General features: G+C 45.2%; 1 protein-coding gene across 1 annotated transcript in view; it reads right to left on the bottom strand.

The window, feature by feature from the left end:
- Nucleotides 1-12,014, bottom strand: part of LOC114023183 (FXYD domain-containing ion transport regulator 6) — a 42,085-nt gene extending 30,071 nt beyond the window's left edge. The window contains exon 1 of the mRNA XM_027835726.1: nt 11,489-12,014. The gene's annotated coding sequence lies outside the window, so the exon portion shown is untranslated. The remainder of the gene's footprint in view (nt 1-11,488) is intronic.
- Between the last annotated feature and the right edge of the window lie 982 nt (nt 12,015-12,996).

Below are 12,996 nucleotides of genomic sequence, written 5' to 3'. Positions count from 1 at the left end.
AAAAAAATGTAACCAATCTCACCACTTCCATTTTAAGAGCCTCAATATGCCACTAAATATTGATTTTTAAGTTTTTTTTATTAACTGAGACCTGAAATTCAGATGATGCCCTTGCAAATACAGGAAAATTGATGGGGACTAAGCCATAAGATCATAGAATTAGAGGGGATATCAGAGCCATCTAATCCAACCCTTCATTTTAGGTATGAGGCACAGGGAGGTCAAGGGACTTGTCCAAGGTAACACAAATGGAAGAAGAGGGATTGCACCCAGATCATCTGACTTCAGAGCTAGTACTCTCTCTTCTCTACTGTACCAAGTTCATTCAGAATGAGGCTTGGAGACCAGAAGGAAAAAGGATTGTCTAAAAGGGCTAGAATCCTATTCTGTAACAGACTCAATTTCAAGAGAAGAAAATGTATTCTTAACAAGGCTTTTTTTTTTCCAAGTTGAGAGGCAGTGAGCACTGAGTTTAGAATCAGAGAGTTCAAATCCTGGCTGTGCTACTTCTTACTCATGTGGAGTAACTTAGTAACTTAGGCAAGTTAATTTACTTCTCTAGGTCTCAGTTTCCTTTTTTCTAAAATGAAGGGGCCAAATTGTATAACCTCTAAAGTCTCCAGCTTTAAAGCCACTGTCTAGGAGTCCTGATTTTTAGTTCCCAAAAATGTCATAACCATCAGCCTGTAAGACAATCTGCATTCAATATGTGTATGCCTGCAGAGTCTAAAGAAGCCCTCCTTGTTGTTGTTGTTGAGTTGTGTATAACTCTTTGTGATGCCATTTGGAGCTTTCTTGGCAAATATACTTAAGTGGTTTGCCATTTTCCTCTTCAGCTCCATTTACAGATGAAGAAATTGAGGCAACTTAGGGTGTGGATAGAGAAAACACAAGGGTGCCGAATTTGGAATCAGCAGACCTAGGTTCAAAATCTGGCTCTTGGGGCAGCTAGGTGGTATAGTGGATAGAGCACTGACCCTGGAGTCAGGTGGACTTGAGTTCAAATCCAGCCTCAGACATGATACTTACTAGCTGTGTGACCCTGGGCAAATCACTTATTGCCTCAAATTCCCCCCCCAAAAAAAAGAAACTGAGGCAAACAGGGTTAAGTGACATAAGTCTTCCTGACTCCAGGCCCAGCAATCTATCCACTGGGATACCCACCTGCCCATTAATAAGCCCTTACCAACTCCTATTTGACTGTCCCACTGACCAACCCTGTAAGTAAGACAGAAGCCCTATTTCTCCTGTGACTTCCCAGTCCTGACTCTACCACTGGATCTGTTCCAGTCCTAAAGGGACTATTAGGTAGAGCTGAAGATATGATTATTTCCCTGTCTCCTTGAGCTCCAAGGAATGTGTGAGACTACAATGGAGCATGGAGGAGAGAGACGCTTCACTCCCACATTCTCCCTGGGCACCAAAGCTCAGCTCCTGCGAAGCGTCGCCATCTTGGAGTTGGCAGCTGAGTCAGCCAACAAATGCAACATTTTTCTGAGCCACCATCAGTAGCCCGGAGACCAGCCAATGTGTTGATTCTGTATGACATAGAAACTTATCTAACCATGATTCTGAGAGAATTCTAGATGAGATCAAGGTGTTCCCTGAAACCTAGAACATGAAAACAGAACAGCTGTACGTAAAAGCATCCTCTCTTCCATCCTCCTTAGAGGAGGAGACGTAGTCATCCTTAATAGGTAGTTACTTCTGGGGTAAAGGACCACAAGCAATTAGAACAAGGCCTAATATGGTAGAGAAAGAGGTGATGAAGAAAGGAAGCCCTGGCCTAGGCATGGAAATTTGCAATATAGGAATTGCCAACAGATATCTGGTTTTGTGATTTAGCAGCTCATTGGAATCACAGATCTAAAGATGAAAGTTACCTTGGGAACCATGGAGCCCAATCCTCTCATTTTGCAAAGGAGGAAACTGGGGTCTAAAGAGGTCAAAGGATCATAGTCGTAGAGTGGAAAGGCACCAAAAGGTGGTCTAATCCCCCTTCCCACTCTACAGATGAGGAAATTCACCTCACGTGCAATGAGATGAAGGTACTTGCCCCTAAGGTCTCATAACAGAAACCAGGATTCAAACATATCTTGTTTGCCTCTAAGTTCAGAACTTTTTGAGGCAGCTAGATGGCTCATTGAACCTGGGGGAAGGAGTCCTAAGTTCAAATGAATTTCGAACCTCAGACCTTTACTAGATATGTGATCATGGCAAGTCATTTAACCTCTGTCTGCCTCAGTTTCCTCAATTGTAAAAAGGGGATAATAATAGTACCCACCTCCTAGGCTTGTATGGGGATCAAATGGAAGATAACATTTGCCTTAAAGTGCTTAGCACAGCATCTGGCACATAGTATGTGCCTAATAAATGCTTGTCACCTTTCTTTCCCCTTTATGGTTAAATGTTCCCTTAACATACCCCAACACTAGAATCAATCTCTCAATCCCATCTGTTTTTCAAAACACTTTCATATCCTTTATCTCACTTAACCCTTAAAACAATAAAGTACAAATGGAAGAATAATAGCTGACCTTTTAATAGAGAAAGAAACTGAGGCAGAGCAAGTGAAGTGAGTAGTCTAAAGTCACAATGGGTTATTGACAGGAGTTGGGACCAGAATCTCAGCCCCGTTTATTCATTCAGTAAACATTGATTAAGCACACCAACTACGATACTCCAGGGAAGCTAGATAAACAAGAAGAGGACCCTGCTTCCAGGGGCCAGTCCACATAAACAGGCCACAAATTTGGCTGTGACTCCTAATACTTGGATCTTTCTGCCACAGCCTCCCACAGAAAGACAACAACCCGCACCACAAAAAAAAATTTCATTTGTGGTTCCTGGGAGTCTGGACAGCCACTATCTAGCCCAATACTTAGCCTGAGAAGTCAGAGACCCAAGAAGCAGATGGATCGGGTGCCAAGAGTCAGTCCAGTGACTGAATTTCTGCCTCCTCCCACTTGTTCCCATCAAAGAACTATTCAGGCTCACCCTAACCACCAGCCGGAGGGCAGGAACAACAGCCCTCTCTCATGCTTGTCCCACACCCAGGGCCAAGCCAGTTGTCGGCCTGCCTGTCTCCCAGCTGACCTGTGTCACCTCTTCACGCCTTCCTTTGTGGGTCTAAGATTGGCTAGTCATTTAAGACGTTGGCAAACATGTGAGGGTTGTACCACCCTTCCTGAGAATAATGGGGACAAGCCTAGGAAGAAAAGAGAGAAACCAACCATGGAAAATGTAGAAGAGGTGAAAACCTGTCAAGTTTATGTCTTCTAAGTAGGAAGGAGACCAAACCTGAGCCAAAGCAAGGCTAATAACCTAGAGCCTGGCCCAGGCTGCCACCTCTGTGAAGGTAGATTATTTCTGTTTTTAAGGATCAGCCCATCCTTTAATGGTCTCTAAGGGTCCTTCTACCCTGCTTTCTATCACACCCTACCCATAATTTTACTGGTAATTCTAGTTCATTCTAAATTAATGAGTTCATCCCTATTAGCTCTTTTAGTCATCCTGCAAAGGCAGCTCAGTGCCTGGGGATTATTGAACAGCTGAGAAGGAATTGCAACCTTCTCTCCCCACTACCCTCCCATCTTCTCTCCTTCATCTGTCAGCCTCAGTAAACTCCCAGTCATCAGAACCCACATATGCCAGCTCCCAGGTCCCCTCCTTTACCTCCAGCCCTTAGGGTAGCTCCCAAACATCAGCTCACTCAGGATTTAAATTTTAACCTCTTCAAACTAAGCCCCAGGGGCTTTTGATAGTAGAGCCCAGAAGATGAGAGAGCAGGAAAAAAGTGAAAGTAAAAGGTTAAAAAAAAAAAAACAAGCAAGGGTATGTAGGTTTGAGAAAAAGTGACTCTGTACAACCATGTGAACTATGTGTTTACAAAGCACCGAGGATATGTGGCTCTCAGGGAGGAATAATAATAATCTACATTTATATAGCATTTTAAAATTTACCAAGCACTTTCCTTACAATCTTCTGGGGGAGGTAATGGCAGAAGAATAATTAGCCTTATTTGACAGATGAGAAAATTGAGGCCCGAAGATATTATAAGTGGTCTAAGATCACACCTCTGGTATATATTCATGTGTTGTTAGAGGTGTATGTCTGTGTGTGTTTTTACAGAAGAGTCCATATCAAAATGTAGATGTGAGAACACAGGTATAACACTGAGGATGTATTTACATTTGGTCTGGGTGTGTAGGTACACTCTTACACTCTTTACCCTCCTCTCCCTCTTCAGTTCTGTCGTGTTAGTTCCTAGGTTTGAGTTACTTTCCCTAGTCAAAAGAGAAACCCCCTTTAGGTCATCACCTCAGGCTCCCCAGTACTAGTCTTGAGGCAAAAGAAGGTAGGTAAGTGAACAGTGAAGGGAGATCAGAAAACCTGATGCAGATTTTCTGAATTCAAGAGAAGTCACCTGGAGTGGGCTATGGCTCAGGAGGAAGGATGACGTAACTCCATGTCTCTGCTGATAGTCAAACCTTTATGAAGTGCCATAGTCCCCGCTTTTATGGAGCAATAGACTGAAGACCTCAGTTTCTGGTGTCTCACTATTCCTTCTCCTAAGTGACAGCAGGGTCAATGGCTGTCCTCCCACGCCTCCTCTTCAGTGACATCCCTAGCACCCAATTAAGCAACCAACACCTTGGGGGCAATCATAACCATAGATGACCATAGACCACAACCAGAATACTCCGGCCAGCCAAGACCCCAGATTTCTTACTGGCATGGAATGCTCTCATAATTTTTTAAAAGCTATTTTCTATGCGGCTTCCAGTGTATAAGAATGTGTGCATGTGGAAGTATGTGTACTGGGTGGTACACTTGTGCAGATGTGAGTGTGTGTATGTGTGTGAGACCGAAGGAGTCCATCCTTTATTACTAGTGAATATCACATGTTTTTGTAACTTATGTGTTAATATTTGTGTAGTCCAACAAATTATAAAAGAGATGTGTATGGATAATTCTTGAGGATAAATGATCAACACTTTTAAGAACACAGCCTCAGGGGTGGGGAACCTGTGGCCTTGAGGCCACATGTGGCCCTCTAGGTCCTCAATTGGACTCAGTCAAAGGGCCGCACTTAAGGACCTAGAGGGCCACATGTAGCCTCGAGGCCACAGGTTCTGCACCCCTGGAGGATGAGTCCTAACTAACAAGGTCTGCACCTGGAGGAAGATCATGGAAGGGGAAAGGGGAAAGATTCACCTGGGGTTTTGCTAACTAAGGAACAAATGCCTCCAGGTGAGCCCACAGCATCAGTAGCTATTGCCACATGGGCTGAGATGGGTAGGAGAGGAAGTACTCCCAGAGCCATGCCTTTGGAACCCTCAAAATCCCCCACACTGGGGCAAAGCCCAATGCCCCACCCACCCACTTTCATTGTGTGAAATACTAATTGAACCCAGAAATTGCCAGACCTATTTGAGGCATGCTTCTGAATTCACCCTCAGGCTAGAGAATGGAAACTGGTAAAACAAAATTTCAAAGCTGAAAAAGACTTAGTTAGAAGTATTATTGGTCGAGGTCAGCCATTTGTTAAAGCTCAGCCAGGCACAGAGGACAGTTAGAGCAAGGGACCCACTTAAAGTTAATGGCAGTCAGAACATCAAGCTATTAAACACAAGTTAGATTAGATTTGGAAGCTCCCCTTTATAACCTGCGTGGGCCTCTTTGACCAGCACGAGGGAAATCTTAGGATAAAATTTTCATGCTCTGAAACTCACGAGATTTGTACCATATGTCTTGCTTCATTTTATGTTTCTTTTTTGCTAGTAAAATTCCTTTCTGGAAAACTTCAGCTTTTGTTCTCAAGTAAAATTAGGGGAACAAAGAGTTTTGTGGCCAAGTCAGGAAAACAAAGGTACGGGGGAGGCTAGGCTAGTGCTGGTGCAGCAGTAGTGAGAGAGGAGCCCCATCTTTACAGACCCAAGATCCAGGATTAGAAGAGGCTGAAGGAAATCTCCCAAAAGATGGGGTTCTCTGGTTCAGCTGACCATAGTCCCTTCCTGACCTTGCACCTCCAAGCCAGACTCCTATTTTCCCATCCTAGCAAGGGAATGCTGCCAATGTATGTCTTGACAGGAGATATCTTGCCATTGATAGTGACATTGTTATCAGGAAGAGGGGTATGGGTCCCACCTGCTTTCTCCTGAGCGGTAACCTGACATCACAGCCATCTTTGACCTGTCTCAGCACTCCTCTTAAAGATTTCCAAGAGAGTCTTATTAAGGATCTGAAAAGTCATCTCATTCAGTTTCTTCTCCTAAACCATTCTTAGCAGCCCAATTAGTCAGTAAGCAAGGTCCTAAGCACTTCCAATCCAATCCAATCCAACTTTTAAGTTGGTACTGTGTGCCAGGGATGGGCAAAGATGAAACATTCTCTGACCTTAAAGAGCTTAGATTCTACTGGGGGGGGGGGGGGGGCCACTGAGCAATGGATACATACCCATAGAGGGAAAGTTACATAGGGAAAGACTATCAGGTTTGGAGTCCAAGGTCCCTGGCTTCTAACCCTGACTTTACCACTTACTACCAGTGTGATTTTGAGTAAGCCTCCTCATCTCTCTATGCTTCAGTTTTCTTATTTACAAAATAAAGAACTAAATGACCTCTAATCAAATAATCAATGATTTCATAAGCATTTATTAAACACTTACTATGTACCAAGCTCTAGGGTTATAAAGACACAGAAGCAAACAGTCCCTACTGTCATGAAGCTTGCATTCTGTTAGGGAATGGAGAGAGAGAGAGACAGAGAGACAGAGAGATAGAGAGAGACAGAGAGACAGAGAGATAGAAAGAGACAGAGAGAGACAGAGAGACAGAGAGCATATCCAGAATAAATATATTAAAAAGTGAATAAAAAACAAATACAACTTAGTTAAATACAAGGTAGTCAAGGAGGGAGGGGCCTAGCTATTGTAAGGGATCAGGAAAGACTATAAAATGTTGGGTGGTTGAGTCTTGAAGGAAGCAAGGAATTCCATGAGGCAGAGGTGAGGAGAGAGTGCACTCCATTCATGGGGGACAGTAAAAGCAAGGTCAAGGAGATGGGAAATGAAGTACTATGTGGGAAGAACAGAAAGAAGGCCAATTTGGTTAGACTGTAAAGTACAGAAAGGGAAGGAATGCATAATGAGGCCAGAAAGATAGGCTGGGAAAATGATATTTAATATCTAAGCTAAACTCCTCAGAAATACCCCCTTCTACTCCACTCCCTGGGGGGAAAAATATGTTGATATCTCATAATAGGGATGTTGGTTGAGGGGGATTTGGAGAAAGAGTTTCTTGCCTAATACCTGGGAATGTCTAAAATTAGTGAATTTCCTACATTGACTATGGAGTCAGAAGATCTGGATCTAAATTCCACTTCTGAAAATCACTAGCTGTGTCACCTTGGACACGGACATTTCTGAGCCTCCATTTTCACATCTGTGAAATGGGGAGGCTGGGTTGGACCAGATGGCCTCTAAAATCCCTTTCAGCTTTAAATGTATGATCTAGGATCTGGAAAAAGCATGAGCAGGTAAGTACTTAGAAGCAAACTGTCTTTGATGATGGTTTATCAGCACAGGGATCTCAAATGTCATCTAGTCCAGCCCCTTCATTTTTCAGAGGAGGCAGCTGAGGCCCAGAGAGGTTGATTAACTGGCCTCAGGTCACATAGCTCACAGATGGCAGAAGCTGGCGGTAGGGCCCAAGATCTCCTGATTCTTTCCATTAGACAGACTATGTCAGCCCATCAGAGTCACATTTCTGCTGCCTGGGGACCAGATTCGGTGATTTGGCTGGTTTCCACTAGGGAGTTGTGGCAGTCTCATAGACAATTTGTTAGACAGAAGGTCTTTGAGGGGTGCTTGGCACAAATGCTTCACCAGCTGGCACCTGTGGGGCCTTACCCTCTTAACCTCAACCAGCCCTCATCATCAGAGACTTTGAGGGCTTCTGATTTGGGGGTGAGAACAGAGTAGGGCAGCCTCCCCCACCCCGAAAAAGGCCACATTCTCATGGTCCTGGATGGCCAGAAAAACAGGCAAGTACTCAGAAGCAATCTGTGCCTTTCTCACAGGATCAGAGATTTTGAGCTGACGGGGATTGTTAAGGTCATTAAGTTCAACCTCCTCATTTTACCCATGAGGAAACTGAAAGCCAGAGAAATGTGGTGAGTTGGCCAGGGTTACACAGCTACAAGAGGGCAAAGTTTGAACCCAGGCCTTCCTGTCTACAGGTCCGGCATTCTATTTGTTGTACCATGCTGAAGTTTAGAAAATAGGGTTCCCCCACAGGCCCCTGGAAAAAAATACCATCTATTCTTTAGAGGAGCCATGACTAGAACAAAATAATCTATTCTCCAGAGTTAGAAGAAAGGTAGGCAAAAGAACCCTTTCAACTGTCTATGGATGCAAAAAATAATAATGATCTTTTTTTTTCCTGTAGCTATTTCCCCAGTCCCTTGGAAGGAATCACACCAAGGCAACCTAACCATAAGGCATCATCTACAGCAAAAGAAAAGCAATCACTCCTCAGGATCATAGAATCATAGAAAACTGAGACATTTAGCCCAACTCAGGAAACTGAGACCCAAAGAGGTGAAGTGACTTGCCCAAGTGGCAGAGACAGGAGTTGAGCCCAGGTCCCCAGATCCTAGAGTCAATGTTTTTCCCATTGTACCACAGCAGCTTCCTTCCCTAGGCTGGATTAGGCTCCATTTTGAGGTTCTAAGCAGGCTATAAAAGAGGAGACAGAGAATAGGGAAGGGGGGGAGGGGAGAAAGGGGGGAGGAAGAGGAGGGAGAAGAGGGAAGGAGAAGAGAGAGGAAGAGGGGGGAGAGGGGGAGAGAAGGGAGGGAGAGGAAAGAGAAGGTGAGAGAAGTGGAGGGAGGGAAGAGGGGAGGGAGGGAGGACAGAGGGGGGAGAAGAGAGGGAGGGAGCCATTCTGCCTATCTTCCAAGAAGCTGGAAAATGGCTATTTTCTTCCCTTTCCATTTTCCTTCCCTTAGCAGAAACCAACTCTCTCACCATTGCTGAGGTAGATGGGGCTCATCTCTGGAGTCTTTTCCTTTTCCCTCTTTACAGAGTCAAAGGGAGCAAAGAATATAGAGGAAGGGGATACTGAGCATGTGGCTTTCTCTATAACTGAGAAAGAGGAAGACAGCAAAAAATGGGATCAAATAAAATAATATTTGTAAAGTGCCTGATACATGTTGTTCTGTCGATTTAGACTCTTCATGACCCCATTTGGCGTTTTCTTGGCAAAGATACTGGAATGGCCATTTCCTTCTCTAGCTCATTTTACAGATGAGGAAACTGAGGCAAACAGGGATAAGTGACTTGCCCAGGTTCTCACAGCTAGTGTCTGAGGCCAGATTTGAACTCAGGAAGATGAATGTGTTCTATCCACTGCACCACCTAGCAACTCATTTACATGATCTCATTTGAATTTAAGGTACCCTTTGAGGTAAATAACTATTAGTATTATGATCCTCATTTTACAAAGGAGGAAACTGAGGTTCGGAGGCTAAATGACTTACCTGAGGTCACCCACACATCTAATAATCCTGATGAAGGCAGGATTTCAATCCAGGTCTTCCTGACCCCAAGCCCAGCATTCTATCCTCTATAACATACTGCTTCTTTGTGTACCTCCCCCTCCAAATCCCTACATGGTGCTATGTGAGCAAAACCCATGCCTATACCTTCACCTCTTCTTCTAGAATCAAACAAACGTGGAGATCACCCAATACAACCATATTAGCCCTCCTGCCTCGAGGTCTGTCTCAGCTCTGCCATTCTCCCTTATCCCCGATTCCCAAAGCCTGGACAACCATCAATTCCCTCCTGGTCTTCTTCTCTTTTCTCTCAGTTTTTCAAGAGACAGGATAATCCCCTTCTGATTTCCAGCTGAATACAGATTCAAGGGCTGTTGCTATCAGGTTTAACTAGGTTTATTAAGGGAGAGGGAGGGAATTGGTGTGAGGATTGGAAAAGGCAGTGATGAGGTCAGAAAAGGGGAGAGCCTCAGCCCAGATAGAATTGGGTCTATGCTGGGAAGGGGGTAGGAGAGAACTTGGGGGCCATCAAATTGGAGATGGGGGTTGAGTATCCAGAATACAGTCTCCAGAAAAGCCAGGGGTAACCAGTATCTAGGCAACCATGTGTAGAGGAGGGGGCAGGAGACAGGGGTGGAATAGAGGTGGGGAGTGGGCAGGAGAAGAGAAGCTGAGTACTGGAAAGGAGTTTCCATGGCAACTACCAGGCAGGTCACGTGAGAAAGAGCTAAGTTGCAGAAACACATATACAATTTGAGGAAGGCAAGGCGAGGCTAGGGCCAGCCTGGGTGGGGTCCATTCAGGAAAGGAATTGCCTAGACACCCAGCTTGCTCATGGAGATCCACCCCAATGCCCTTCGAGTCTCATCCCAGTCCAGCCTTGCCACCCCAGGGAGACAAAGAAGGAGAAAACCGGCCGGCAGCTATAAACGGACGATTGTACAATAGTCGTTCCCCTAATACCTGAGAGCTGGAAAGGGAGGGAGGAGGAATGGTAGGGAGGAGGGGGAATGTTTTGAAACATACCCATTCCCCAGGTGTGTCTACACCCCACCAGACAGCTCATCAGTGTCTAAATTCCTCTCCCCCACCTTGTACAGCCTATTTACTCCTCCAGTTGTCCATGTGGGGAGAGGGATGAGAGGCACTCATGAGGATTGTAGTGGTCAATACCCCCAGCTCTGCCTGCTCCAACTGTATTGGAGAAAGGAAATGGGAGTCAGGAGGAGGAGGAGGAGGCATTCACTCCTGGGTCCAAATAGATTAAAGAGAAGGGAAGCTTTACATTTCCATACACTAGACCACCAGTATTCTCTTCAATCTGCCTCTACCTCATCACCTTACAACCAACTACATCCACGTCTTTATTACTTAGACACTCGTGTGCACGCACACATCCGAGGGCACATTCCCAAATCCACTCGAGCCATACACAGACGTACTCGTACCCTTGCGCCACTGATACAGCCCCTGAGTAACAAAGGAAAAAAAATCTCTCTGAAAGAAAAAAGAGTGAGGGGAAGCAGAACAAATCCTCCCCAGCCCCACTCAAATGCCAAGTTCAAGACAACCACAGAAACCTTTCCCAGTCGTAAGCTCTCCTGTCCCTGGCCCCATTATACCTCCAAAAATTCGTCTCCCCTATGAGCTCCTTTCCCTCTTCTTCAGATCTCCACTTAAACCACCCCCCCACCACAAAAAAAAAAACCCGCCTATCTCTTAAGGTCATTTTCCCAACTGAAAGCATACCCCTAGCCTTCTCTGAGAGAATCTCACCTAACCATCCAAATTATGCCATCAGCAAGTCAATCAATTTCCAAACCATCCCTGGGCTCCAGGGGGCTTCCATCTAAGCCACTTTCCCCTCCCCGGAAACAAGTACAAAACTTTCTCTGTCTTTCCCCTGCCCACCCCTACTACTACTTACCTTTATAGAACCCCAGTCTCCAAGAAAATCCAAGGAGGCCCAAGAAGTCTCTCAGATTACTAGAAGTGATGGGGGTGGGGTAAAATGGGGGTTTGCACGTAAGCGTTTGCTTTTTTCCCCCAAGTCTCTCTTCTTCTGTGTGGGAGTCCAGGCAGTCAGGAATAAAGTGTTCTCTATGTGTTGTGTTGTGTGTGTGTGTGTGTGTGTGTGTGTGTGTGTATTTGTGTGCGTGGCAGGGCTGGGCTGCTCTTGCTAAGTCTGGGGACCCAGATGCATCCGTCTCAGCTGTCTAATGGCTTCTGGGTAGCTTCAGACACAGATGCCCCCTCCCCTTCCTCTCCCCTCCCCCCATGGTCCTATGTACAGTCCTCTCCTCTCTGACTGGTGGAGGGAGAAAGATAAAAAGGCCAGTCAAGCATGGAGCAAGCAACAGGAGCCCTGCCTTAGAGTGGGTGCGGAGGTGGAAGAAAGAATTTGCAGTCAGCTGTTGCTTTTTGGTTTTTCTGTGGTAGGAGTGGATGAGAGAGAGGCATGCACACACAATGAAAGACCTAGTGTTTTCCCCCTCCTACTCTGTCTCTCAGAAATAGTAAACGAAGGGGAAGGGAAGGATGGAAACACTTAAAAGCCCAGTACTAGACTCAGACAGCCCACGTTAATTAGGAACCTCAGTAATTAAGGGAAAAAATGAATTAAAATTATGAATGACTGCACTGGAGTTACAGGGAGCCCAGCCTTTGTTTAGGAGAAATCTTATTTTCAGCTGTAACTGACCAAGGATGACAGTGGTCCTTGCCAGGATGGCCAGATGGCTCCAGAGGTTCGCTGTTCAACATACCTATACGGTTTCAAGCACACCCCTCACCCCAGGATGTCAAAGACTCAAGGCACTCAATCTCAAGAGATATAGCCCCAGCATTGCCAGAAACAGCAACAAAACAATAGCAGTTTAAGTGGAAAAAAACAAGGACGAGGTGGGAACCTCTCTCCTGGAAACCATAAAGTACTTTCTAAATAGGAGTTGTTAGTATTACTGTTGCCACCACCACAATCCCAGGACTCTGGGGACCATTAGAGAGGAGTAAACAAAACCTCTCAGATGAGTGGATTTGGGATTGAGTTGAAAGCACAGGCCTTGCCTGCCTGGACTCCTTCACCAGGAGTCAGCCAAGTGGACCATGGTTTTAGAGAAGGGAGGAATTTTACCTTCTGTGACTTGGTGGGGGGGGGGAGGTGTTCTGGGAAGAGGCATTATAATAATAGTCTGAGCTTCCTGTGAGAACTCATTGCCCAATCATGCTCAAAGTACTTTATGGAAAGACAAAGATTGAGAGGACATGCGACTGAATTCCATAAAATCCCAGACAATGAAATCCCAAATGTAATTGTGCCAAAAAGGAAGGCGACATTGTTCACCAAATCCCGGAAGGTGTACCCTTTGTAACATTAGAGAGTTAAGCTTAGGGCCCACATAAGGAAGCCACCAATCCCTATGACAGGTAATAATA

This window comes from Vombatus ursinus, unplaced genomic scaffold, assembly GCF_900497805.2.
Source record: "Vombatus ursinus unplaced genomic scaffold, bare-nosed wombat genome assembly UNPS02014816.1, whole genome shotgun sequence".
Classification (NCBI taxonomy): Eukaryota; Metazoa; Chordata; class Mammalia; order Diprotodontia; family Vombatidae; genus Vombatus; species Vombatus ursinus.
This window is presented reverse-complemented; position numbering and strand designations above follow the sequence as displayed.